Source organism: Balaenoptera musculus, chromosome 15, assembly GCF_009873245.2.
Source record: "Balaenoptera musculus isolate JJ_BM4_2016_0621 chromosome 15, mBalMus1.pri.v3, whole genome shotgun sequence".
Classification (NCBI taxonomy): Eukaryota; Metazoa; Chordata; class Mammalia; order Artiodactyla; family Balaenopteridae; genus Balaenoptera; species Balaenoptera musculus.
In genome coordinates, this window is record NC_045799.1 from 55054462 (window position 1) to 55078899 (window position 24438).

General features: G+C 42.5%; 1 protein-coding gene across 14 annotated transcripts in view; it reads left to right on the top strand.

Annotated features, from left to right (window-relative positions):
* RBFOX1 (RNA binding fox-1 homolog 1) overlaps positions 1-24438 on the top strand; it is a 1497346-nt gene that overhangs the window by 696843 nt on the left and 776065 nt on the right. The gene's annotated exons all lie outside the window — the stretch shown is intronic.

The following is a 24438-nucleotide window of genomic DNA, read 5'->3' on the forward strand; positions in this document are numbered from 1 at the left end:
AGCCTGCCAAAAAGCCAGTGGTCACAGATGAAGAAAGTAAATCCATTAAAGAAGAAACGGGAAGAGGTGTTCGGCCCCTTATCAGAGCCAGAATCATCACTGGAGGAGAAGGGCTTATAGGAAGGAAGACAAGTTTTGTTCTGTTTGCGGAGGCCTCCCTAGGGTGACAGCTGGTGGCTGCCTGTGTATTATTCATCGCACATCAGCAGGGTAATCTGTTCAAAACCCAGATGTGGCCATGTGACTCTCCTCCTGCTCTCCAGTGCTTTCCCAAAACCCAACACCTTGCTCAGGCTGCCAAACCCACCTCTCAGCCTGCAGGGCTCAGGGCATCCTGCCCCCAGGCCACCCTGCTCCTTATCCTCCCCTTGTGTGGAGACCCCTTCTCAGCTCCCAGGGCCCCTTCCCCTCCCACCGGGGGGGCATTAGCATAGGCTGAGCCGGCACCTGGACTCCACCACCTCCGTCCCCTCCCCCGGTCAACGCTTCCCTAGTCTTTGGATCCACAGAAACTTCTACTTTTCCAGGAACTCCTGCCCCCAGATCTCCGACTGTGTCAGGCTGTGCTGTTATCCCTCAGAGAACTCAGGGCTTCTCTCCTGGGTGGCAGAAATTCCAACTGTAATTTTACATGTATTTCTAAGCAATTTTTTTTTTAAAACTTTTCTCTGTCTCTACCTAATTTAGAAATGTAAACTTTTTTTTTTTTTAATTTATTTTTGGCTGTGTTGTGTCTTCGTTTCTGCGCGAGGGCTTTCTCTAGCTGCGGCAAGCGGGGGCCACTCTTCATCGCGGTGTGCGGGCCTCTCACTATCGCGGCCTCTCTTGTTGCGGAGCACAGGCTCCAGACGCGCAGGCTCAGTAGTTGTGGCTCACGGGCCTAGTTGCTCCACGGCATGTGGGATCTTCCCAGACCAGGGCTCGAACCCGTGTCCCTTGCATTGGCAGGCAGACTCTCAACCACTGCGCCACCAGGGAAGCCCTCTAAGCAATTTTGATTAGTGCCTTTTTTTTAACCACTGAACTCTGTGGTCCTTAGGGGACAAATTCTGTCTGCTTTGTGCTCATCAATTCCTCCCCAGCACTTAGCTCAGTACTGGCACACAGTAGACCCTGGAGAAAACGAGCAAAAGGCTGTAGGCCCTGCAGACCCCAAGACCCAGCAGGGAAGAGGACAAGGTGCACGTGACATGGGACAGGTGCCAGGGAGTAAGTGGGCTGAAGGAGGAAGGTCAGTGGCTCACAGGTGGGGCCCTGACCGTGTCCCTTGCTCCTTGCAGAGCCCTTACTGTGCTTGTCTAATGAGTGGAAGGGGAGAACTCACAGGAAACCAAAGAAGTGCTAGATGTGCTGTTTGACCCCAAAGGGGAAAGCATTTGAAAGAGGGGTAATAAAATGTAGTCAGGAATAAAAGAATAGCATTAAACAAAGAGAAACCTGAGAGGTTCTACTTCTAGGAATTTAATCTACATAAATACAAATACATACCCAGAGGAACAAGGATATATGAGGAAGTAAATTCAATGTGGTTTTTTATACATATACTTTGTATATATACAAATATATATATCATATATATATATATATACTTATATTAAAAAGTATAGTATATACTATACTCTACACTAAAAAGTGTATATATACACCCACATATATATACATATATATACACACACACACACACATATACATATATGTGTATACACACACACAAGTCTATCAAAGCTTACTTGGGTACATTTTGACCCATCCATACAGTGAAACACTACTCAACCGTTAAAAAGAACAACATTAATTTACGAGTGCTAGTATGTAAAAGTGTCAGTACTATCTGTAAAATGAAAACAGGATTTTTGCATAATGATGTGCATAATATAAATATATTTTTTTGAAGTGTGTACAGACTCGGGTGCCTAAGAGAGTCTATGTATTCCCCACAGTGGAGAAAGTCTAAAATGATGCGCAACTATTATTCCTGGTTAGTTCCTGGAATTAAGGTTGATGAGGAGAACTTTCACTCTTTTTCTCTTGTTTATATTTGGATTTTAATAACTAACAAAGACATAATAATAGACGGGTAAAGAAAAATGTCACAGGAACCTGGGAGGAAGAGCTTAGAAATGGAAAGAACACAACACCATCCCCTATGCCAACTCAACCGAGACAATTTTGCACCCAGGGGACATTTGGCAATCAATGTCCAGAGGCATTTGGGTTTGTCATAATGTGGGGGATGGGGCAGGGGCACCTGGCATCTAGTGGGTAGTGGCCAGGGTTCTCTGCAACATCCTATAGTACAAAGGTCAGACCCCATGACAAAGAATTATGCTGTCCTATATGTCAGCAATGCGGAGATTGAGAAAACCTGCTCTCTGCTGGCTCCCTGCCCCTCCTGTTCGAGTAGTTTTTTGGAGGATGAGTTCCTCTATCATGATGGCAAGGGGCAGGGAGAGTTATCGAGGTACAAACTGCCATGACTGCAGACCACTCGCAAAAGCCATCAGGTTGGCGGCAGCCAGTAGAAGTGGTAATTACGACAGTACATTGTGGATCCATGGATATTTTATTGAATCGCAGTCTCTAAGAAATTCTCCAAATGTGGATGCCATATAGACCTTTGATTTACCTCAACCTTTCCCCAGTTCATGTCACTCTTTGTCCTCTGGTCAAATTTATCTCAAGTTCAAGGCAGAGCTGGACAGATCCTTAACACTTTACCTTCATCAGGGTTCCTTTGGTTTGCAGGAGTCTTGCTCATGGTAATTTCATTAGCATCATTGGGGGTGGGGATGGGAGAGGAGCCGGCACAGTTTAGTCTTACCTGAAACCTTGGCTCCACTTCATAAAAATTTAACTGGATTCTCAGTTCACCCAAGTCTCATGGTCCCAGATGTAAACATTCAGACTTTCTTTTCTTGGACTCCTTAGTTTCTCCCAGCGTCTTGCTGAATGATACATATTCTCTACATACACCTGAGTTAATATATTTCAGTTCTACTATCTTAAACATAAAGTAGAAATACCCTGAAGCACATTTAACCATATAATTACACCCATGCAAACCCTCTACCCAAATGTCTATAATATACTTTTTACTTGCCCAATATATTTCCATTATCAGTTACAGGAGATTTCCCCTTCTGATCATTACATTCAGAGAGGGGTGAGTGTTTAACACGATTGTATGACTACCTCAGGGAAATTATTTTTCACCCAGAGTCAGGGTTGTGAAGAGTGTCCTCAAATGGCAGGGCATTAAGCATTTTTTAACACAAGGTTGATCACTAGCAACTTAGTTCTATTTTTTATAACTTTTATCCCCTTTGTTCATCTCTTGGGTTGGAAAAGAGCTGGTTCTTTGGGCAATGTTTTCATTCCATTGCCACGTCTTTGGGAAGGAGGACCTGTCACAAGTACAAAACCCAGAACTTGGGGGATTTTTATGATCATCCCAGCTGTGAATATCAAGGGAGCATCATTTATGCAGTGAAGGGAATAGGAAAAGCAAAGTCTTACTTCTAAAAGAGAACCTAGCGCTCTCTAATAGGGGGTGGAATAAAATTACTTTTGTAAAAAATGGGCAGATATTGCTAATGGAAATATACTGACTGGTATCACTAATTAAATAAGGCACTTTGGAATTAATTGACAGCCTGCACTTACGAATATAATTGCATAGTAATCAACCATTTGTAGACAAAACTTAATGCTATTTATTGTGTGTGGATAAAACTTTTTCCTGATATTTCAAAGCCAGGAATTCAACTTTGTTCCTAAATTCATCTCCAGAAATGAATCTACTGTATTTGTGTGTGAGGAACCCAAGTGAATAAATAAGTAGGAGTTTCTGAGGGAAACAACACAGTGGAATTTGTCTTGAAAAGAGGAATTGCAGACATATGTCATATGTCATTACCGGAGAGTTGGCGATAGTATTATTCATCATATGGTTTCAGAGTGTTCTAAATTAGAGAAATGGATTACTGGAAGTAGATGATTTCCCCAGATTGCTACTTAATAGTGACTAAGGGGTGTGCATTACTCATATTTGCAATGAAAATGGTGCCAAAACCCAGCAGTGGTTGACGGCAATGAAATGGAAGACCTATTGGGTATAATCTGGAGATGCTGCCTAATTTTAATGCCTCTTGCTTAGTATAAATGTCCCGGGGTCTCAGAGGTTCAGTGCTTGTAGCAACTACAGATGGAAGTGAAGATTTCCAAGTTATTTACCTTTTTGTCTCTTCCTGCTTCCTTAATGCCATCCATGTATGTACACTGCAGTGGTCATTTACCAACTAAAAGTAAGTTTCTCCATTTGCTCTTTTCCATTACGGGAAAGTGTCTACCTTTGCAGCTTTCCCTAACTATTCTTACCTATTTTGAGCTGCCAAGCTTCCCAGCTGCTGTGTTCATTCATTTATTCATTAAATAGAGTCACAGCTATGTGTTAAGTCCTTTACTAGACGTTCTGGAGTGACGGGCACACTAGTGTCACTATACGTCCAGCCCCTGGGCTTTCCGTCTCGGGGGGAGACAGATATTAAACATACAGTCACACAAATCTATATGTAACTCTTGCTTACTTTCTTACTGTCACGCTTACCACTTCCCCACTATGCTCCAGGCATACCAGCCTCCTTTCCCTTAGTTGAATATCCTAAGCCATTTTTCACCTCAGGGCCTTTGTACTCACTCCTCTGTTCCTGGAAGGCCCTTACCGTGGCTGTCTCCTATTCATCCTTCAAAACTTATTTTAAGTGCCACCTTCCTTGACTACCTAGAGTGGCACCCTGCCCAGTTACTCCCCACCAGTCACCCTGATCATTTCCTTCCCTGCACTCATAAATATGTCAAGATCTTGCTTATTTACAAATGTGGTGTCTGTCTCTCCCTTGAGAAGCTGTGTATCATATGGGCAGGAATTTTGTCTTGCTCGTGTTTTACTGCTAGCACCTCCAATTGAGCGGATGCTCAATAAACATTAGTTGTTGATGGACACAGCTGCCAGCCATGATAAGTGTGACAAAAGGAGAACACCAGATGCTACAGAAAATCATAACGGAAAGACCTGATTTCGATGGAGGGTGCAGGGGAGACCTCTGGGAAGGACTGACATTTAAGTTGATGGGTTTGTAGGATTAGATGGGAAGAGAGAGGAGGAAGTGGTGGTATAGACTGAGGCAACAGTGGAGGCACAGCCTGAGGAGAGAGAGAGCTTGGCATGTCCAATGAACTGATGGATGAGGGTGCCCTGAGCCCAGGGAGTGAGGGAAAAGCGGTGTGAGAAGGGGCTGGGGGAGCCAAACTTGGAGGCTCCGAGAGAGTTTGGACCTTGGGAAGCCACTGAAGGAATTTAAGGGATTGCAGGGACATGATCCTATAAATATTTTAGCAAGATCTCTTTGACTGTTGTGAGCAGACTTCTTTGGGAGAGGAAGAGTGAAAGGATGCCCGGAGCATTTCCTGGCACAGAGCAAGCGCTCAGCAAGTCTGTTAAGTAAGGACAGAAACTCTCTGAATGAATGCATTGATGAACAGGGGACATCAGTAGGAGGCAATTTGGTCTTAAAAGAAACCTTACTAAAACTGGAAGTGTTCTGTTTCTTTGGGAATGCAGGGCAAGGGGAGAATTTGATCATTCTAAACAATTTCTAAAGTCAGGCATTCTCTTTCCTTGACCTGAAACTACTGCCAAGACACAGTTGCGTGTCGCTGATTCCCAGAGTCATTCTTACAGATTTTTTTTTTTTTTCTGGTCTCTGTGGTTTTGTCCACCTGGAAGCCAAACTTCATTTTGGTCGATTGACTTCAAAAGCCCAGCCTCTCTTGTAAAGATGGCTCTGTCAGCAAGTACTATGGACCAGCCTCCACAAACACAGTCACCTGTGGTGATCCTTTTCTGAGTTTCAATGTACAAAGGAAACCTTGATGTAAGCATGGACTCTTCTGTATTTTATTCTGCATGATCAAGACAAGAAACAAAGTAGTGCTAGTGTTAAAGTGATACAAGCTTTAGTGACAAACTCCCGAATCTCAGTGGCTTAACACCGTTCAAATTTATGTCTTCTTCCCTGGCAGCTCAAAATAGGTGTTCCTGATGGATGGGCAGCTGTCCTCCATGAAGTGATGCAGGGGCCCAGCCTCCTTTCCTCTGTGTCTCTGTCACAATGGTTGCACAAGACAGGGAGGATCACATGGGCCAAGCCTAACATGAAAGCAGAACAGCACCCCCCCACACTCACACTCCATTGGCCAAAAACAGACACATGGCCACACCTGGCTGCAAGGGAAGCTGGGAAATACAGTCTCTGTCCCTGGAGGTAAAAGAAACCTGCTGATGAACAGCCAGCCAAGCTCTGCCACTGAACACCCTCCGTAGAAATTTGAGGTGCCTTTTCTACTATTTACAATATTTAATGGCTGAACTACTCAACTAACTTGGTAAAACGTTACTGCGTATGTTAGGCAATTTTTTCTCATGAATTCCGGAAAACGAGAAGTTGCCCCACAGTTCTGCCTTCTCATCCACTCCTTAAAATCTGTTTTACAAACAATGAAATAGTTAAGGATTTCACCTCTGCAGTTGAATTAAGCTACAGAAAGAAAGCAGCCTTCGAAGTTAGGAACTAAAATGCACAGGAATAGAGGCAACCAGAAACCCCATAGAGTTTTCACCTTGTTTTGTCTCATCTCCCAACAAACTCAGGGTTCATTTGGGGATTCTGCTTCACTTCTTTTGGAGGTATCTTGACTTCCGTATCATTTCAGATCTTCCTTCTATGTGAGCTAGAATGGCACCTCAAAACACGAACCTTTTGTTTCTGGGGAAATCAGGTCATCTTTCAGGATGTGGCTGAAGGGATGTCTCTTCCAGGCTTCCTCTCAGGCTCTTACAGATACAACAAATTGTTTCTTTCTTGTGTCCCTAATTTAAACTGTGTAGCCTCCTGTGAAAGCTTGTCTACTTCTATAATGCAGTTCTTTGTTTTCTGATTAAAAATATAACACCAGTTCATTGCAGAAACACTTAGAAATTACAGATTAAAAGAAAAAAAGCAAGTGAAAATCATGCAGTTCCACTATGCAAAGCACTTACTACTGTACCACACTGTTTCTGTCATTAGACTGAGAACATGTTGAAGACAGGGGCTGTGTCTCTCTTCTGCCTTTGTGGTTGATTCCCCCATTGCCGAGCAGAGAGCCTGACATATGTGAAACCCTCCATAAGAGCAGAAGGATGGAAATATGGCTAGATGGATGGCTAGAGGACCCATCTAGCTATTCACAGATGGGCACTCCCACTCTTTTTAGAGTAAGCCAGGATCAGATAAGGATGAGCTGTAGATGAAATATATTGGTTAGCCTCTGCCTGTAGTTTGCAAACAATTCAATTTAAAGTTCTTTGGGAAAGTTGGTTTTCTGCATGTAAATAACTATAAAATCAGATTAGGTTACACTAGGTAACATACAAACCATTCATTTCAATGTTCTAACACTTTCAAGTGTATCCTGCGCTCACACAGGTATGCTGCAGGTCTCTTCCATGATGTGCCTCAGCATCCAGACTGCTTCCATTTTGTAGCTGCCTCACCCAGGGTGAGTCTGCAGGGGAGGTGAGAGTCAGAGGACTGCTTTCAGGTTCTCTGTGATGGAGGTGACTTCCACTCATGGTCTGTTGGCCAGAACTAGTCACCCTGCCTCACCCCAATGCAAGAGCCTTTTGAGTGACCAGGAACGATAGGAGAATTAGACATGGGGGAACACTAGGAACATGGACCAAAATAACCGTGTCTTAATGTGGTACTAATTCATTAGGAGACAGTATAGAAATGGTTCAGAATTCAAACACTGGACTCAGACTGCCTGAGTCTGAGCCTTTACTGGGGATGATTTGTATAATCATGGGCAAGTCATTCAATCTCTCTAAGCCTCACTTGCCTCATAGAAAATTGGGAAGAATAATAGTTTTAAATAAATACAGTGCAGATCAGTGAACTTGGCATTGCACAAGCTCAAAAACTATTAGTTATCTTTAAATGTTAATACTTAAAACAATTATTATTACAATCCTATAATCATTATTGGTGGTGGTGGTGGTGGTGGTGGTGGTAGTAGTAGTAGTAATATGTTAGCTTTGCCCCTTCAGTTGCTCTCAATTAGAGACACACTCACAGACGTACCTTGTCAGGGTATACCAGAAGTCTCGATGCTCAATTTTCCCAGGTGCTCCTATCCAACTCTGAAAATTGCCCCAAGGGGCCACGTGCCCATACGGTGTTCATTATTGAATACTGTGTAAGATAGAGCACCCTATTTTTTAAGGAAAAACAGGGAGGTGTATCCATCATTTTCAGTACAGATGCCTCTGTCTGAAAATGATTACCCCACACGCCACTATCAACCCCACTGATTCGGTCCCTGCAGAAAGCCTGTTGAGGTGTTCTCAGCAGCAACACTGCTTAACCATCCACAGACTCAATAAATGCCCTGAAATTTAACATGCGTCTGCTGTCTGCCAAACAGCTCTGGGCACAAATAGGTTTCTTTTATTATGGACAGAAAGGCCAAGTGAAATTTTAATCAGACAGACAAGGAGGGTATCTGAGAACACTGAAATGCCAGCCCTGCTGGTATTTCCATGATATTGAACTTGTCTTTTTGGGGGCCTTTGTAGTTATTTCAATTAGCTGTGAGGCACACAGCCTGTGTTTTTGCAAACTCTCTTCTTTTTAATTAAGCTGCTGTTCACTGGGATATTAGAAAGCACACTATTTTTCTTGTAATATGCAGACTATTGAAGAGAAAATTAAGCAGTTGAAACATTTTGGTTTAAAGAGTGCAGTGTTGGGACTTCGCTGGTGGTCCAGTGGTTAAGAATCCGCCTTCCAATGCAGGGGACTCGGGTTCAATCCCTGGTCGGGGAACCAAGATCCCACATGCTGCGGGGCAACTAAGCCCGCGTGCCACAACTACTGAGCCCTGTGCTCTGGAGCCACAGCTAGAGAGAAGCCCGCTCGCCGCAACAGAAGATCCCGCATGCCACAACGAAGATCCCATGCGCCTAAATAAATAAATGAAATTTAAAAAAAAAAAGAGTGCACTGTTATCTCAATCCATGTAGGCATTGTACCATTCTTACTGGATATTCTGGGCATTTCCCCTTTCCCATCCCAAGCCTCTAGATTTCTTGGCCTTCAAATTTTTTTTATTATATACATTTGCTTCAATACATGGTGCTCTTGCAGTCTTTGTTTTTCCTTTTTAAATTTAGGTAATATTTGGTTTAAACAAAAGAATACCTGCAACAAATATGGACACTGGGAAGCACAGTCAAACAAAAATCTATGAACCTACCACCGACTTAAGAATTAAAACATTTATCAATACTGTTGAAATGACCTGCTTGCTCCTTGGCGAGTTTATCTTTCATGAAAATAATCAAACACCATTTTGTCAGTTAAGGTGCATAAAAGCACCACAAATCACTGGAAATACTAGAAGAAAAAGAAGTCTTCAGTGTCTAAGAACAAGGAAAAAAATTCACCCAAGTTTTCATCTGTCTCATTCAAATCATAAGGCTTGCTTGGGTCATGATGGCTAGGATTCACCTTCAACAAAGGATGTACCATTTTTGGCTGAACGCTTTCCCAATAATGTGCCCACTGTTTACTTGTTCTCCCCTCACCACCCCCCTATCATCTAAGCCATCATCCCCTCATCCCTAGATGGCTGCAATGGCCTCTTAACTGCTCTCCCCACCTCCTCCCCTGCCCTACAACCCATTCTCCCCATGGCTTGTGAAGGAATCTTCTGAAATTATACGTTTCATCAAGTCACTCTGGCTTACAACCCTTCAGTGGTTTCCCGTTCCACTTGGGGAAAATTTCAGAGATTTCACTTGGACTTTGCAGCCCCTGCTTCTCCAACACAGCCCCCTGTATTTCCTCCCCTGCCCTCAGCTTCTGTTCACACTGGCCTTTTATCAGGTCCTCAAAGAAGGGAAGTTCTGTCGTATGTATTTCAAAGACTTGGTAGCTGCTCTTCATCCCTGCTGGGATGATCTCAGCCCCTGTTCTGCATGAATGTTCCTTCTCATTCTTGCATCTCACCTTAAATGTCCCCTTCTCAAAGAGACCATCAACAGGAGATGCTCCATCCTCAGGTATCACACACGGAGGTCAGGCTGTGTTTGTGTCGTGCATTAGCCACATCATGATTTGTAATCTGTGCCCTTCCATATTTCCCATCTGGCTCCCCCACTAAAATGCAAGCTCCATGAAGGTAAAGTGCTGTATTTTTCATGCTTATAGTATACTCATTGCCTGGCCCAGTGCCTCCTACATAGCGAGCCCTGGATACATCTTTTTGAATTGAAGAATGGAGAGAAGGAATGAGATGTGCATTTTTTTTTTTTTGAGTTTCTGTGATACCTTTACATTCTATTAGATGAACAGGCTCAGTGATTTCCAATCCCATGTCATCAGCAAAAGTGGATGCCCTGTAGGTCTTGGCCCACTTAACCAAGTAAAGATGACTCCAAAACAGCAAGCTGTGTTGCTTTAAACCCAGGCTTTTCCAACCATGTCCATGAACAGTGGGAAACAAGAGACAACATTGTGTTCCACCAGAAGACAGCTGGGTCACAATCAGGGAGAGAAAAATAAGCCCCCAGCAAATGGAATATAAAGCGTGTGACACACCAGGTAGGGGAAGAACCAAGGGAGCTGTTTGGAGAGCTTCTGCGATGTAAGATTGGAGCTATAATGTGGAAATGCTCAGAGACCTTTGCCCCTATGAATCATGTATCAGGGAAACAGTTGAGCATCTACAGACGTCAAATAACCAATAAAATTTCATGAATGGTAATGCTCGCCAGGCTCCAGGAAAATAAAGCTGACCTTACACCATGATCTGCTAACAAAATTAGATCATTTGTCTTCAATAGGAGATGGCCACTTCCTTATTTTTTATTTATTCATGTGTAAGCAGCTGCTTTAATAATCCTGCATGATCTTGGAAGGCATGCTCATAAGTTCTGGTAAAGCCTGGAAGAAAATTACACAAGGAAAGCCTGCCTCTCAATTACCTTCGGAAAAAAAAAGGCAATGGCTAACCCTTCCAAGAGATGCAGTGTTACCGTGTCTGTGGGCCAAGGCAGTTTCCTTGTTTCTGCGGACTTGTAGTGGGAAAGGAGAAGGTCTCAAATCACACAGCTGCAAAATATGTTCATTTCTGCCTCTCTTGGGAAGTGAAGTGTCTCTCCTGTGAGCTTAGAACTTTCTCTGTCCTTCCTTAGTCTGCCCCTCTCACAGATGGTTCATCCACACCCGTCTTGCAGGCGGGGAACGTGACACCCCAAACCTCCACCTCCAGGACCGTGATTTCGGTCACCTAATGCTGCATCACAACATTTCATGACATGCAATTAACATGTATTTCTCGTGCCTCTCTGAGTCAGCTGAGGGTTGGCTGTTCCAGGCGGGGCTCAGCCTTGTGGCTCTGCTTCACAAGGTAGGTCCAGCCCAACCTGGCTCTTCACTGCTGCGGGTGGGTGGTGAGGGAAGGAGGCACCGGAGTCTGATCTATGTGTGCTCGTTCTGGAGCCCAGACCTGGGGCAGCAGCCTTCTGGAAGGGCTGCTTCATGTTCCGTTGTCATCGTGTTGACGGGAGGCACAAGAGGATGAGCTGGAGCCCTCTCACTGTGGCCTGTGTGTTTTTGGCCAAAGCAGATCACGTGGCTGATGCCAAAATGTAGCTATAGGGAAGTACATCCCACTGCTAGTGGGGGGAGCTTTAAAGCTGGTGGCAAAGGGCATGAATAGAAGGGGAGTGAAGAACTGGTACAGATAATCCAGTCAACCACAGCCTAACCCCAGGAGGCTGAGGTGGTGATTAGACGGCAGCGATCATAGTTATTAGAGCACTTATCAAACTGCGAATGCTTATGCATTTGTATTCTTTGTTCTAAAACAATCATGTATTGCTGCGGTAATTAACAAAACCTAATGATATCATTATACTAGGAAAAGAACGAAGAGACCAAGTTACCCCCTCCAAGACTTTCTGATGCTAAGCAAACTGTAGTTGATGGTAGCCTCCAACTGGAGTGACACAGCAAGTGGGTGACACTCTGGTGACCTGGGGAGACCATGACAGTTCAATAGAGTGACCCCACACTGAAGCTGTTTGTGACCATGCAGAAAAGTGGGCATCATGTGGCCACAGCTTCTAATTTGCCAGGAGAAGTCTGGCATCTGTATTTTTCAAATTTCCAATTTTTTTAATGTTGGCCGCGAATACAGACTTTTATAAAAACACTTTGCATGCCAAAATACCCCACGCTTTTGTTGACTACACACAACCAGCAGGCAACAGATAGCCAGCCAATTTTAGGTTGAAGGCAGTGTCTGGTCAAATCTAGTTACATAGCTGAGTGGCGGGGGTGGGGGGTGGGGGTGGAGGGGAGGGGGAAGGAGGGAGAGAAAGAGATAAAAAGATAAATAGAAAGAATGATAAATAGGTAGATAGATCAAAAAATAGATGATAGATAGATAGATAGATGATAGAAAGCAAGAAACTCGCCAATGCAGAGTTGCATGTGACAGGCTAAATAACATTGCAAAGTAGAAGAACCTCAATACCCAGCATTTTAAGAGAAGTTCTAGACTCAGAGAAAGAGAGGGTCAGAGGGCCATGTCAAACACGATGACCTGAATTCACCAATCACATTTCCTTGTGTGTGAATAAGAACAGAAAGCAACAGGATGGCAAGGAAAGGCCAAAGAATTTCCTACCCTGGCTAACTCCGCCTTGCCCAGGGCACACATTTTAGGCAACTTGACTGCCCTGCTCCCAAACCACATCTAGTACCCACCTTGGCTAGGCTTGTGCTCTCCTGCACTTGCAGATTTAGGGAAAATTAAACAGCGTCTTCAGGCGTTTATGGGACCCTCTCCAGATTCTTCTTTTCTGATTCAGATATAACCAACCACAGAGGATGAAGCAAGGGAACCAAAAAGCTTACTGAAAATTCCTGAATGCAGAGGGGAAAAAAATGTCCGAGTGTCAGCAATGCATGTTGATAGGACTGAGCTTCAATACTGAAGAATTATTTTCTATGGCACCTAAAGTCAGCTCCTGCAATACTCTGCTCATTGACAGGAATTAGGTTCATTTTTAAGAGGAATACATTCTGACAAAAGAGGAAAAATATATCCGCATGCTTTATATAGAACTGAAATGCCCTTTCACCATGACTAAATGTCTAAATCCCATGAGTCCTTAAAACTTAGTTCAAATGCCATCTCCTCCAAGAAGCCACCCTGATTTCCCCCAGTGGAAGCCTTCTCTCTCTCTCTTCTCTCTGCCCATGGTTCTTTGTTTGCATTCCTGTCTTGTCTCTTCATTCTCTCTACCTTGTATTATAATTATTCATGTGTGTATCTCCCCAGTAGAATAGGAAGTTGATTTAGGTTAGGGACCTCGGGATTTATCTTTGATAAAGATACTGATTTTAGTAGATGAACAAAAGAGACGAGTGACATTTTAAAATCCCAAATGAATGAAGAAATCCACCCTCTACCTCCCCGTACATACACACCTTCTAAACTGGGCTAACAGAAACCGACTCTTTAAGCATTTAGCTTCTGGGATTGAAAAGTGAAATTCCAAGTACCCTCAGCCTGGGGTGCCTGCCCCCCCCATCATTCAATCACTCTTTCAACAGTTGTTCATTGAGGTCTTATTAGATGCCAAGGACTGAGTTGGATTCTGATGATGTCCTAGGAATGAAAAGGAACTAGTTCCTGTTCTTGGGCTTGAAGCTTTTAAAAAGTAAACAAATTGTTATTTACTTACAAATGGGGACAGGTATGGGTATGATGAAAGGATAAAATAGGATGCCCCACAAAAGAAGATAAAGATGGGGGCAGATAGAAGAGAAATCTACTTAGATAGGGTAGTCCTGGAGGGCTTCTCCGAGGAGGTGATGGGTAAGCTAATAAATAACGGATGGCAAGGAGCCAGCCTGTAAAGAATGGGGTTGAGTAGAGACCCTGAAAGGAGGCCAGATATAATGAGAGAGACAAGATGGGAAGAGTTTCAGGAATAAGCAAGACCAGATCAATGCCCACCCAGGTGAAATTCTCTCCTTTGTTGAAGCATCCTTACTGGCCTCGACAAATCCAAACTCTTCTTCCCATGCTTTCTATGAGTTTATCCCTGATTCACAATTTTGCATTATTTCTACCTTCCCTCATTGCATTGCATACAGCTATGCACAGATAAAAATCATCTGTTAGCTAAAATAAAAAACAATGGTGATAACACCAAGTGTTGGCAAGGATCCCTGATACATTGCTGGTGGGAATTTAAAATGGTACAGCCATTCTGAAAGATAGTTTGGCATTTTCTTGTAAAACTAAACATGCAACTGCCATATAACTCAGCAGTTTTGCTCTTGAGCATTTATCCCAGAAAAATGAAAACATGTTCAAACAAAAGTCCATAGCAGCTTTATTTGTAGCAATGAAAAACTAGAAACAACCCAGAGGTCCTTCAGTTGGTGACTGGCTAAACAAACCATGGTACATCCCCACCATGGAATACTACTCAGCAATGAAAAGGAACAAATTATTGACACATGCAACAGCTTTGATAAAACTCCAAGGAATTATGCTGAGTGGAAAAAGCCAGTCCTGAAAGGTTGCATACTCTATGCTTCCATTTATATAGCATTCTTGAAATGATAAAATTATAGAAATGGAGAACAGATGAGTGGTTGGCAGAAGTCAGAATGAGGTGTAGAGTTGGAGTATAGAGCGTGGTTATAAAAGGGCAACACAAGACATCCTTGAGTTGATGGACTGTTCTCTGTCTTGACTGTTTCAAGGTCACTGTCCTGGCTGTGATATTGTCCTACAAGTTTGCAAGATGTTACCACTGGGGCAATTAGGTTAGGGGTATGTGATATCACTCTGTATTCTTTCTTACAACTACATGTGGATTTACAGTTATCTCAAAACAAGAAGTTCAACTTAAAAAATCCATTGGTATAGCAAATTAGTTTTCTGAGCTCTTTTTTAATGTATTAGCATATTAAATGTTTTTATTTAAATGTCTGTCCCCTCTACCAGATTGTGAGAGCTTTTATTCCAGAGATCTTGTCTTAATTATCTTTGCATACCTCCTCTCAACAATCCTCCTGTTGTCATGGCAAAAACAAAGCTCTGGAGTCAGGAAGACATGGGCAGAATCCCAGATCCAATGTCACGGAAAAGGCTATGGCAAACCCAGATCATGACTGGACCTCACAGCGCAAAAGGCCAGCAGGTTGCACCCCACACACCGCACCCCTCATCCCCTGGGCTTTCTATGAAGAAGCGTAGTGAACCAGGCACAGATGTATGTAGCATGTGCGTGTGCTCCAGGAGAGGGACCTCACTTCTCTTTTGCTTTCTGGTTTTTTGTTTTTGTTTTTTAGGAGCGGCAGGTAAGTGTATTACTTTCCTCTAGCTGCTGTAACTGATTACCATAAACCTGGTCGCTTTAAACAACAGAAATTTATTCTCTCGCAGTTCTGGTGGCCAAAAGTCTAAAATCAATGTCACGGGGCTGAAATCACAGGGGCTCTAGGGAAGGATGCGTTCTTGCCTTTTCTAGCTTCCAGTGGCTGCCAACAATCTTTGACAGGCAGCCACGTGACTCCAATCTCTGTCTCTGTGATCACGCTGTCTTCTCTTCTGTGTGTGTCTGTGCCTCTCCCTTATAAGGACACTTGAGATTGGATGTAGGGCCATTCAGATAATTCAGAATAATATCTCATCTCAAGATCCTTAATTTAGTCACATCTGCAAAGAACGTTTTCCCTCACATCATTTACAGGTTCCAGGGATTAGGACCTGACATCTTTGAGTGGCCATTATTCAGCCTACTGCAGTAAGTGTGAAAATAGCCTTGCAAGTAGGGAACAAATGTCTGTGTCTCGGGAACTAGCTGTCCAGGCGAGGTGCATGCTGGGAACAGTGCCGATGGATGACATCAGGAGAAGATGACATCATGTGTAGTCTCTCACACTGGAGGAAGGGGAACTTCTAGTCCCAGCTGGCTTCTTGCCAGGCAACCCAGAGAAAGCCTCTGGGACCATCCCTCAGACAACTCTGTCCCTCTCTCCACATCCATCACTTAATGATCTTGTGAACATGGGCAAACTGCTTAAATCATCTGAACCTCAGTTTCTCCTCTTTTGCTAAGGGGGATACTACTAAAATCCAACCCTTAGGGCTTTTGTGAGCATTAGTGATCATGTCTATAGTTTTTATCACAGCAACTGACAAATAAATGTTGACTGTAATTATATTATTGTTGATGTTTGATGACAGTAATGATGATGGTAATGATGATGTAACCATGCATGCTGTAGGAATACCTTAAGCGTTGGCTGCATCAAATTGAATTTTAGTTCAGGAAGTGGGGAGTAGTTACCAGTGTCAGTTCTGTTGCCCTTCCCTTAACCATCGGGCTTCCTGGTTTAAAAGGCAAATAGTCCTGATGGAGGAAGTTACCCACGATATGGTACTTGAGGTCAGTCCCAGCTTGAGAATCTGACAGTGGTGGGTGCTCCTGGGATTTGAGTTAAGAATGGTTGAAGGGTGTTAGCACATGGGTTCCTGCCTCCTAGCACTAATGAAAGCGTTGGATGAAATTAATTTGCATGGCCAGTAGCAAAGGCTCTCAGTTTGCACAGAGGCTAATTTGTAAAACTGTGGCAACATCATCCTGGTTGGATTTGTTTACCAGGACACATGTCTTTGGGATGACGTGTCTTGCTGTGCACACAGAGGACCTGCACCCCGACCTCACTTGAAGAAACCACCATGGGGCAATTTCCTCTGCAACTGACGACCGGCAAAGTGGTGACAAATGATCAGTACAGTAAGTGGTTAAGATAGCCAGGGCCGGGATTCATATGATTTATGCAAATAATTAGCTCCTCCTGGGTAGTGGCCTGCATGTCTAGGTAACTTTTATTTTTTCAGACAGTCATCTCCATAATGAGCTATTAGTCTGCAGGCCAGAAAGAAAGAAAAGGAGAAAGAGGAAAGACCTCAGGCAGTTAAGTCTTTGTTCCTTCCAGAAATCCTCATTTATCTGAAGCCAAATGTGATCATGTTTCCTTTTACAAAACTCCATTGCTCTGTGCTGCAGAAGCAACTCGAAATATGAGGGTCTGGCTTTTACTTGTTTCAATAATGGTTTCTGGGATTTCGATAGAGCCTGCATTTCATCGTAGTCAGGTTATTCATCTTATTCATCTTCACTGGTTCCATTAACGCGAGGAGGGATATGTATCAATACCATTAGCACCATTTTCTAGTTAGAGAATGTAAGGAAGATGGGGGATCAATATGCCTAATTTACGCAGGTGCCTTTGGGTGCCAATGGCAGAACCTGTGTAGGGAAAAGGGGTTAATTATTAAAAGGCTTCTATAAGTAAGGAATGTGTTATATAAATATGGGGAGATCTGAGGAGGTAAACTCTTCGAGACTGAAGGGCATATCCAGACCTCTGAGACCATGTGAAATAGGAACTTGAGTGAAGTTAGGTCTTCCTCTCCCCTTTTTCTGACTCAGCTTACCTGTTTTACCTGGCAACCAACATTCCCTGAAATTAACATCTAACCTCCCTGCTGCCAGGAAAAACTGAGTTTCTTTTCCTTGCCCTGGTTCATACTTGACAGGGGAAGACAATGGTCACTGAGATTGGAATCTCACACCAATGCTTCACTAACCTATGATGGCCAAGAACAGGGTTACACCATGCTGGGAAGGAGAGGAGCAGCTCCTGGGCAGAGAGAGGCATGGTCCCAAAATTAGGGAAGGATGCTGTGTAGACAGAACAACAGATTCGACTGCAATAGTGAAGGTGGTAACTACGCCTGTCTTGCTTAACCTGCAATCCTCAGTACCCACCGCGGAGCCTGGCATCATAATGAGCACACAGTGAACACGTGCAGGAGGGAGGGAGAGACAGGGAAGGGGGTTAAAATTCCAGATATGGGTCTGACATAGCCAAGCCAAAGTAAGCAAGAGTTTCAGCAGTCAATCATACAAAACAGAAATAAGAATAAGAGATCTTTAAATCCGGAGAGATATCTCAATGATGGAAACCCAGATTGCATTTCCTACACTGCTTGGAGTCCTCTGATTGATTAGCTCTAGGGAATTCTATCCTGTACCTTTAGAGGATATTGAGTGATCAATGAATATCCTTCCTTCCTTCCTCGAATATGCATTGGGAACCACCTACTGTACTGGCGAGGAGAAACTTCTGATTGATCAAGAAAGATTTTTTTCAGTAGTTATTTTACTGTTGAGTGTGATGGTATAGGAGTCTTATTCCCAATGAGTATTATTTTGAAACCGTCTCATAATTCTAAGTAGCTCTGGTGATTGTGGATGCTGAACCTTTAGGGCCATTGTTTGAGGTTACGATCTGGGTGAAAAACCCTTATCCTACTAAGGAGACTACAAGTGTTGCCACTTGAGCCATTGCCCTTTGTACCCAGGCTATAAAGGTCATGCTTGCCCCCTAAAATAACAAATGGGTAAGACACAGAAATGTTCCTTTATGGATGTTCTTCAAAGAGTGTTTCAGGACAGGGAGCTGGGAATATTTCATATTCCAGACTCTTCAAGAGGTTGGGTGTGGTCACACATTCCATTTAAGAAGCAAAGTAATTACCTCAATAACGTACTACCATGAAGCAATTATAATGATTCCATCTGTCAAAAAACAAAACAAAACAAAACAAACAAACAAACAAAAAACACCACTGACAGCATTAGGTAGATGTGTATAACAGCTTGCATTTTAAGCATTTTTATTCTCAATCCATTAATTGACAGACACCTAAATCTGTCAATTTGGATACTATTAATTTAGCAGCAAAATGACCATGAAAAAGGAAAGAAAGAAAGAAAGAAAGAGAAAAGTGGAGGAGGAGGAAGAAGAAGGAGAAGAAGAAGAAGAAGAAGAGGAAGAAGAGGAAGAAGAAGGGGAAGGGGAGGGGAAGAAGAAGAGAGGAACGGAGGGAGGGATGAAGAAGGAGACTGGATAGATATTAGGTATCTCTAGAGTTAGTTTTTGAATAAATCATTGCACATTGCAGTCAGTTGCGCTTCTTTTTGAGCTGGTTGCCTTATTTATTTTGTTTGTGAACTGGTTGCTGCAAAAACCCTGACACAAACCTCCGTAGAGTGATTTTTGGTGTGGTCAAGAATTCTGGGATTGGGCTTCCCTGGTGGCGCAGTGGTTGAGAATCTGCCTGCTAATGCAGGGGACACGGGTTCGAGCCCTGGTCTGGGAAGATCCCACATGCCGCGGAGCAGCTGGGCCCGTGAGCCACAACTACTGAGCCTGCGCGTCTGGAGCCTGTGCTCCACAACGGGAGGGGCCGCGATAGTGAAAGGCCCGCGCACCGCGATGAAGAGTGGTCCCCGCACCGCGATGAAGAGAGGCCCCCACTTGCCGCAACTAGAGAAAGCCCTCGCACGAACCGAAGACCCAGCACAGCCAAAAATAAATTAATAAATAAAAATAAAAGTAGCTATAAAAAAAAAAAAAAAAAAAAAAAAAAAAAAAAAAAAAGCTAACCTACCCAATATCAAAGCTATAAAAAAAAAAAAAAAAAAAGAATTCTGGGATTTTAAAAAGACTTTCTAGTTCTTGCTGATTTGGGGACTCTGGCCCTCTTTAATGCTGATTTACAGAGCTGCATTCCGCCATATTGATGGCCCTTCTGATCTCTAAATATGTTCAGCCCTTATTAGGAAGAATCCCAAAGAAGAAGTCAACACCTTTACTGAAGAACTATTTAGAAAGATTTATTGGTCGCATCAAAATAATCACATTATTTGTATTGAATCAGAGAACCCACTCCCAGGAAGCATGGGAGAAAGCAAACACCATGTGTGCCAACGGAAAGAGTTAAGCCATTTTTCTATTTACATGGTTTATTTCACAAGTGTCTGACTCATTGGGCATAACCAACACAGTTAAATTACAAAATTACTATTTGGTCCCTTTTTGATTGACTACAATTCAAGGCTGCTTCAAGCCTCCCAAATTTAATCCCCCTAGCTCTGTGCCAAGAACATTACCTTTTATTTTCAGTGTTAAACTGTAGCAGATACCCCTAAGGCTACACGGAAAGTTACTCTCTGTGATAGCAGCTAACGGAGTGTATCAATTGTTCACGATTTCCCATTCTCCTGTAAATTGGGAGAGGCAGGGAGAGCAGTGGAATGCGAATTTTGTTCCATCAGCACTTTCTTGCCCCAGCTTAGCCCAAGCAGTGCCTGTTTTGGTAATTAATTATAGTGCGCTTGTAGCTCTTCGTTCTGAGTTACCATTTAGCAACCTGTCAAGTCCCCAGCTAATGAGCCTATCCCATAGAACCCGATGCATTTATTTTATTTTATTTTTAAGCATCAAGACGATACTGGTTTTCTTAGGTCAGATGAAGTTAAGAAGGAGATTCTAAAGCAGTTTATGGGAAAGAAAAGGCTTTTATCCTCTAGTCACACATATTCATGCCAAGAATGAACTCACTTAGAGCTTCTCATTGACTTTTGTCTGACAAACCAGATGTAGGAGTATCCCGATGACTATTGTAATTATGATTTAATATTTGAAGGATGAAATAGCTCCCTCATAAGTGCCCTTGTCAAAGTGGTGGTAAATATCATCTCTGGACTGGAAATTTTCATCCCAACTATGGGAAAAATGAGAGTGGATCCAGGATGCATTCTTTTTTGCTGTTACTTTTTGTGTGGTTCTTTCATTCTCTAATGGTGAACTTGTAGTCACTCTATAATCTTTATATAGGGAGGACTCAGGCATAGCAATTTGGTTTCAGGACAGAGGTAGAAGGAACATGTCTTGAAGGTGCATTTGCATAGCAGGCATGTTCATTTTACTTACACTTGTATGGTTACAGCTCAGAGTTTCCCAAGAATGATTTCATTTGCTTCATACAAGATTGAGAACCCATTAGGTATCCCCATCAAAGAAGAGGAACGATGATTGTATGGAATGACATGTCAGAATAAGGCTGTTCAGCTTGACCTTTTTAATGGATTGATGTATATTTGAAAAATACAGCATTTATTCTACCCTGTTGAAAGGTTTTTATTCTATTCTGAATTGAAAGATTTAGGGAACCCAAAAGTTAAAGCAGTAGCATCCTTCTCTGGTGGTTAGGAGTAAAATCCTCAGTTCAACATGCAAGATTCAGACTCACACTGTTTCTGAAGCATAGATCTAACTGCAGTATCATGTGATCAGTAACTCCTGCAGTTCTGGAAGGAAGAATTTTTTCCCCCTGTCAGTCAAAAGTAGGTAAAAACACATTCAAATGTTGTAGTGTAACCGAGTCACAATGACGCACACCCATTTATGTATAGGAGGTCAGGAATGAGGTTGGGAGAAGGAAATAGATTATGTGTCCTTAATACCACCAATGCTAGCAGGTCGTTTTTAAAAAATGGTAGAAATACAAATTATTTCCTCCATCTAATGAGAAGATGATATTTCTTCTTCATAAAAATGCCATCTTCTGAGTGTAATTTGTTCTCATCTCATCCATGATCTGTTACCTGTTATCTTTTTATAATAAAGGGTCAAAGATTCTGTGCATAATTCTCTACTTCCCTCTTCAAACAAATGAGGGAACTTATATTTTATGATCCTTTAGCCCATTCTCAGGGTTTATATTGACCCTAAGATCATAATTTCTTTTACTTTTTGGCCATCTGTTCACCAGAAGACTGGATGATTCTAAGAACGGCTGTTCGTTCTTGTTCAGGTGTATAGACCTAATGGCAATGGACTGGCAAATTTCCCAAATGTAAGTCTTTTTCGTGCTGCTTGTAAAAATATGAATTGAAATGAGCTATACTTTGTCGGGTACGTTTCAGACATCTTCTGAGGTGGGGGAACGTCTCTCCGTGTTGATACATAACCTCTATAGGATTGTCATTTGCTAGTCTCTAAATGTAACCATTTCATTCAAATTTTGAAAGTGACTACAGCATCAGCAAAATGAGAAAACGTCTTCCAGCCTTGACCTCTGATAATAGCAGACATGTTAATATGAAGTTATTTCAATCCCCCAAAAGACATTATACAAGTATTTTTTTCTGCCATTCTTGTTTCTTTATAGATTCACACTTTTGAGTATTCAGAGCTTGCTTTTCCTTTCAGTTAGAGGAATGCAGTGAAGAGAATTGTTATTGATGAGGGCTGATTAAGCAAATTAATGAATTGAGACAGCTGAATAGTAAGTGAGCAGCATTTGAGGAGTGGAATTGGTTTTTGCTCATTGACTGTAAATGTATGAGTTTAAACCACAAGGGTGCCTGATGGAACAAGTTATATTGCTGAGGTAAGTGAAGAAAGAATATTTGGGATTGCATTATTCTTTTTTTCTTTTTAAAAGAATAGTCATGCACTGGCTATTCGCTGCTTTTTTTTTTTTTTTTGCACATATTTTCTTTGCCTCATTTTCTGAGTCACCTACAATAGCTCAAACGAATCCATTCGACTGGTGTGTATTGAATGTTCATCGTGTTCCAGACAAAACATTAGGCAGGTAATGCTACTGGTAGAAAGATATTACTTAATACGTCTGATTACTGAATATTCTCAATTCTAATAGAACCAGGTGTTCTTTGCTGAGGGTGCTAAATATTCATCTCTGGAAAGCATTTCTTTGGCAAATACTAAAAGTTAGACAACATCACATGTTGACAAGGATGTGGGGTCAGCAGGCCCTCAAACCAGATGTGACTCCTTCAGAGACCAATTCAGCGACATTATGGAAAGTTCAAGATGCATGTACTTTCAACACAGCGCTTCATCCCTAAGAGACATGCACAAAAATATCGATTCTACCATTGTGGAAGCGCAAAGTCGGGAAAAGAACAATCAACCATACATGCATTAATTGCCCATCACTAGGGAAAGAGTAAATAAATTGTAGCAAAATTAGTCTCTGGAATGCCATGCTGTAGTTAAAATTAATACATTGGGGAGGGGGTGGTGGGATGAATTGGGAGATTGGGATTGACATGTATACACTAATATGTATAAAATAGATAACTAATAAGAACCTGCTGTATAATAAATAAATAAATAAGTAAAATTAATATATTAGATCTCTATGTGTCAGCATGGATTAATCTCAAAACCGTAATTCTGAACCACAACAAAAAAGTAATCTGCAGAAGAAGGCATGCAGTGTGACCTCACTTACGTACATTTTTTTAAAATTAATTAATTAATTAATTTATTTATTTTTGGCTGTGTTGGGTCTTCGTTTCTGTGCGAGGGCTTTCTCTAGTTGCGGCAAGTGGGGGCCACTCTTCATCGCGGTGCGCGGGCCTCTCACTGTCGCGGCCTCTCCCGTTGCGGAGCACAGGCTCCAGACGCGCAGGCTCAGTAGTTGTGGCTCACGGGCTTAGTTGCTCCGTGGCATGTGGGATCTTCCCAGACCAGGGCTCGAACCCGTGTCCCCTGCATTGGCAGGCAGATTCTCAACCACTGCGCCACCAGGGAAGCCCTTGTACATTTTTTGAACATGGAAAAATACTATGTATTCTCTTGGGGTATAGGCATGTATAGGATAACCAGAGAAACATGGGTGGTAATGAGAAATACTGAGATCTGCAGTGTGGCCACCTCTTTGGGGGAGTGGGGGAAAGAGTTGCAATCAGAAAGGGCATCTGAGAGAGATTCGATTATATTTGTCTTATTTATGATGCATGCTGCAGAGTGGACATATGGTATCTGCTTTAGCATCTTCTGTATTTTTCATATGTCTGATATATTACAGAAGAAAAAAGAGAACATCTAAGAAGCTATAATCATTGCTCTGTGTGTGTGTGTGTGTGTGTGTGTGTGTGTGTGTGCATGCACACACACACTGATTTTTCAGCATCAGATCGCTTTTTTTTTTTCAGATGACTATAATCATTTTCAGGTCTGCAAAAAGGCTTTGTCCAAAAGCAATGCTCATTTTAAGTGCAATATCTCATCGAGATTTTGGGGTCACATAAGCAATGGGACGAAGTACTCTGGGTCCACAGGGCAAAAGCTGGACCAGTGAAACCGTTTCCTAATGTATTTGATCAATGTAAACCACTAATTGAAAGGCATGACTCTCTTTTCCAAAAGGAATGAATTTCTCCCCCACTCAATTACTGGGATAATTGCATCAACTCTCAATATTCCTTTAACTGGGCAGATCCAATGTCAGCAGTTAAGGCTCTCATTTCATATTAAACTGCCCAGTTGTTCCAGTAAACAGTTCCTCTGCTGGGACTTTCTGTTGCAGTATTACTGACTTGGCATGCACCCTCCTGTATTGTGCAGC